The 5551-nt window shown below is 35.4% G+C and overlaps 1 pseudogene; it reads left to right on the forward strand.

Annotated features, from left to right (window-relative positions):
• The first annotated feature begins 1770 nt into the window (after positions 1–1770).
• LOC145674259 (cleavage and polyadenylation specificity factor subunit 1 pseudogene) lies at positions 1771–3915 on the forward strand (annotated as a pseudogene).
• Positions 3916–5551: the final 1636 nt, after the last annotated feature.

The raw sequence follows: 5551 nt of genomic DNA on the forward strand, positions 1-5551 counted from the left end.
CAAACCTTTGATTTACGGTTATTTGTGATTTCACGTTTAATAAAAACAAATATGTTAAAGTATGTGTACTTTAAATACATTATTTAAATAGATACGTTTTTCATAAAGCTTATCTTTATTAAATTATTGTTCAAAGCCTTTGTATTTTTATAAGATTTTTCCAAATTCAATGCAAATGAATTATGCTGCCATCTTTCGAGTTCTTTTAAACTATACGTTTCTGGACGTTTATATGTTTGTGGCCAATCCTTTCGACAATGAGATCTAGGAAACTACAAACTCTAGAAAGATGACGTTTTCACTGATCGATTGCAAATTTTATGTAGATTTTCCAGTTCTAATTGAATATTTTAAAAACATGTATAACGATACGATAATAATGATGTTATCAATGATCAGAGGCGCAATATCATAATGATGTAATAATATTATCAATTCGTACTTGTTTTATGAATATGATCAGAGGCGCAATAAGTGAGCAGGAATGTATGTTGAAAAAAAAAGGTTTGTTGATTAAGTTGCCATGGATATATATAGGAAGTTGTCAAGAAGGTATGGTTGGTAGGAAGACAAATATATTTTGTGATGTAATGGTTTCAAGGAGTCGTCTTTTGGAAATAAAAGGAAGCGTAAGATTTTAATATCTTATAAAAAGTCTTGCCGATATTATTATTTAATAATAATATATAGAGAGAGATAAATATATTATCGTTATATAATAGTGCGACGAATCCCGGGACCCTGTAGAAGTCTTGAAGCATAGTAAAGGCAGGGTTTAATTTTAATATAAAGGGACTTATGAATATACATTATACGTGTTTGCGTAGTGGAAGAAAAATCGAACGCAAGACAAATATGGCAAATGTACATAATGATGATAGGTTAATGATAGATAATACAGAAGAAACCATGTCACAAATTGTAACTACTAATCAAATTTTGGATATGATTATGCAATTAAAGCAGCAAATAAGCAGTGAGCTTACAACGAAATTCAATGAAATGAAATTAAATATGTCAAAAAATTCAGCTGATGTTTCAAGAAATCATTCAACAACTGACGCAGCAAATTGATTGTAAGTTAGACTTAATGAACGAACATTTTAATGCAAAATTCGAATTGGCGGAAAACGAAGAGGGCGTTAATTTAGAATCGTCTGCTAATTTACTTCCACAAACACTTGATATAGACATAGAAGAGCTGGATGATGCAGAATATGACATTCCACCAGTTGATAAACCTCCAACACTGGAAAGCATTTTGAACGAACTGGACGACCAAGGATCCCTCAGTGATGATGAATTTTCTTCTCCTTTGCAACAAGTCGAAGAGACTGGCTACGTTCAAGAAAGTAGTGAAACTTTATCGCTTACCTCCCGAGGAAGCTCTGATGCTAGTAGTCGGTGTTCCTCCGAGAAGAAGAAAAGAAGAAGCCTTAGCGGTGCTACCTCATATGACGCCTTCTCAAAACATTTAATTTTAAAAGGAATATCATCGCAATTAATGTCAGAAAGCGAACGAGTCAACGGTGGCAAGCCATCATCAATGGTAGTTACAACCATGATCGCCGTCGGCACGTCCCATGGTTTGGTGCCGGTGTTTGATACTACTCAAACCTTGAAATGGTGTTTAGGAACAACTGCTCTTGGAGAGGAATATGGATCTGTGTCAAGTCTCTGCTTCAACTATGATTGTAGCAGAATTTTGGTTGGCTTTGCGAAGGGGCATGTTTTAATGTATGATCTCACCAAGGGGAAATTCTAAGAACTATGACGGATGCCCATCAACCTTGGACTTCCGTTCTTCATGTTAAGTTTACGGATTTGCCAACGTTAGCGTTGTACAGCGATAGTGGTGGCTCAGTGTTCGAATTAAATTTCAAACGAACTACGGGAGTACGTGACTGTGATTCCCGATGTTTGTTTTCTGGGAGCAGAGGAGAAGTGTGTACCATAAAAACCTTGCTGCTTCATAATTTCCAAAATCATCTACTTCATGATGTTGTTATGGTTGCAATAGCAACATTATCTAAGGTAATTGTGGTAACAATACGTCCTAGGATGCATGTACTATTTACCCACGCTCTTCAGGCTGCTAACCTAAATTAGCCAATATCAGAAGAAACTTGTCTTCATAAGAAGAAAGGAACAATTAAAATTATACGTATGATTTCATTCGTTTATGTGATGTTCGGTAGTAATTAGAAATAATTTATTTGTTCCTTTAATAACTTATCTATAATTGATTCATTATTAAATATTTTTGTAGTGTATCTATTGTCTTAAATATTTTTTTCTGTTGTTAATTTGTATGTCATTATGATAATTCTAAAGCGATATGTTTATCTTCATTTATTTGTTTGCTCCAAAAGAGGACCAATTAGGTTTAGTTGAAAGTTCATGACATTAATCTTAAATCGAAACCAATAATGATGGAACGATAATTCTTAATCTGTACTTTTTTTATGTTATATTGTTGCTCACACTCTTTGCATGTTATATTGCCTTTTATTAACATCTAATAGAATGATAGTCGTTATTTATAAATAATGTTGCTAGAACATGGATGAATATGTTAAATCTAGATAAAAATGATGTCACATTATTTAACACGGGAAAGAATATGTAACTAGTACCTTTGCAAAAACCATTAAATAGTTTTCATTTTTTTAATAGTCCCATCGACGACATATTTTTTACTTTGAATCGACGTTACTAATATATGGATATATGATGACATAATTAATACTATATATAAAAGAATATTGTAATATGAATATATATATAAGGAAAGGAGAAGAAAAATATTTTTTATTAATGTAATTTTAATTTCATACGAGGGCTATTCAAAAGGTCAATATTTGGAAATACTTAATCCAGGGTTCTTTCCTTCACATTATTACTGTTACGGAATTCCCGTTCGAGCGACATATTATATAACGATACGATAATAATGATGTTATCAATGATCAGAGGCACAATATCATAATGATGTAATTATATTATCAATTCGTACTTGTTTTATGAATATGATCAGAGGCGCAATAAGTGAGCAGGAATGCATATTGAAAAAAAAAAAGGTTTGTTGATTAAGTTGTCATGGATATATATAGGAGGTTGTCAAGAAGGTATGGTTGTTAGGAAGACAAATATATTTTGTGATGTAATGGTTTCAAGGAGTAATCTTTTGGAAATGTTATGTCTATGCAGGCTGTTGCCTTAACTGGCTCTTCTCGGGATGCTCTCTTAGTCAGTTTCAAAGATGCAAAGCTAAGTGTGTTGGAATATGACCCGGAAGTACATGACCTGAGAACACTATTACTTCATTATTTAGAAGAAGAGGAAATGAGGGGAGGTTGCACGAACCATTACCAGGTTCCAATTGTGCGCGTTGATCCAGAAGGAAGATGTGCTGTGATGCTTGTTTATGGCCGGAAACTTGTAGTTTTACCCTTCCGTCGAGAGACTGCTCTTGACGATGCAGATCAGAAGCTTCAAGACACGAAGCCTCCAAGTGCCATGAGCTCGAAGGCTCCTGTGTTGGCCTCTTACATGGTTGTACTTAAAGATCTAGACGAAAAGATGGATAACGTAATTGATGTGCAGTTTCTCCACGGTTATTATGAGCCAACGTTGCTGATCCTATATGAGCCAGTTAGGACATTCGCAGGCCGAATAGCAGTTCGACAGGATACATGTGCAATGGTTGCAATGTCGCTTAACATTCAGCAAAGAGTACACCCAATGATTTGGTCTGTCTATAACCTCCCTTTTGTTTGCACACAGGCGATTCCAGTTAAGAAGCCAATTGGAGGAACTTTAATTTTCTCTGTGAATGCTTTGTTATATTTAAACCAAAGTGTTCCACCATATGGTATGTCGGTCAACAGCATAGCAGAAACAGGTACGAATTGATATTATTACATCATTATGATATTGCGCCTCTGATCATTGATAACATCATTATCATCGTATCGTTATATAATATTTCTTCATTACATTTTTACGGGCACACTGGAAGTGATGAAATTAGAAAAAAAAACTAAAGCATCATATCCTACACATTATACATTCCAACACTATATATTTGTGTGCGGGGTTGCATACCTCTCAGACGTTTGTTCATGGCAAAATTATAATGAAAAACGGAGGATAACCATTTCTCCACTCTAAGTTGAATCTTCATTGTTTGGAGTGTTTTGCTTAATGAACACCACATATCCCTCACATTATTATTAATTGTGTGTGTCATGTATTTGCTTATTACACACTGCATGTAAGAAGAAAGAATACCCTTATTATACTTGAATTAGAAACTTCAACCGGAAGTAGGCTCAATCTTGCAAACGGTGAGAGATATTGAGAAATATTCTTTTAAAAAAAGTCCACACTATGGTATCCTTTACCGATTTTTAACAAGACGTCTTTCACTTGTGTCTGTAAATTGACATGTATAGATGTTGTGAGGAATGACAAGGAGAGCCATGCTCATGTGTGATTGATGCGCTGTGTAAAGAGCAAAGGTTCAGCTAGTCTATCTATTAAGATGATACAATATCAATGACAGCGCTTTAAAAAAAAGTAAGAGACTAAGTTTGGAAAATTTCTTTAATCATCAATTTTTGTTTATTTCAGCATACTAGGTTTCATGTCAAGACAAACTAACCCCAGCCATTAGACGGTTTCGCCCTCTCCTTGGCAAAGGTTTCTATAAATGTTGCTTGTGCTAATATAATTACAATGGATTGTCTAAGTCCAAAGCGAAACAACAACAAGAAATTGAGAAAATTTTCTACGTAAAATTAGTCTTGAGAAAACAATGGCTATATAATGCCATGCAACATATCATAGTAATGTTGCAAATATACAAATAATATATATACAAGGTGTAGACAAAAAATCTAAAAACACTTCATACAGGACACGTAAGTTTGGCCCTCCACTGTATAACACGTGTTGCTGTTGCCGATCGTTTTTTGTTTTCAATGTGTCATGTGGACCTTCCTCTTCCGTCAGCAGTAACATGTTCACCTGTTAATGTCGTGGTGTGAAAGTGGTGCGATAAAATGGGCGACCTGACAGACTTCCAAAGAGGCATGATCGTTGTTGTCCGTTTTATTGGAGCTTCAGTGGCAACAGTGGCAAACATTGAGGGGGTGTCGAAAGGCACTGTGTTCAATGTCACGAGGACATACACAATTCATTGAGAACGAAGTCTGCAAAACACAACAGCGCTCGAAAAACAATCCTGTCAGATAAGTACCGGAGGGCATTAAAACGGATTGTAGCACCTAGAAAGAAGACCACTGCAATGAAAATTACGTCTGAACTCAATTCCGGAATACAGAAACCGGTTTCATCGAAAAAGTGCAATGGGAACTTCATAAAATGAAAATTAATGGCAGGGCCGCTATCGCCAAACCCCTGGTCACAGCAGTAAATGAGGAAAGGTAATCCAGTGGTGCAAGGACCACAAGGCGTGGACTCATGAGCAGTGGAAACACGTAATATGGTCCGATGAATCGTCATTCACCTTGTTTCCAACAACCGG

Source organism: Thermobia domestica, chromosome 17, assembly GCF_964235325.1.
Source record: "Thermobia domestica chromosome 17, izTheDome1.hap1.1, whole genome shotgun sequence".
NCBI lineage: Eukaryota > Metazoa > Arthropoda > Insecta > Zygentoma > Lepismatidae > Thermobia > Thermobia domestica.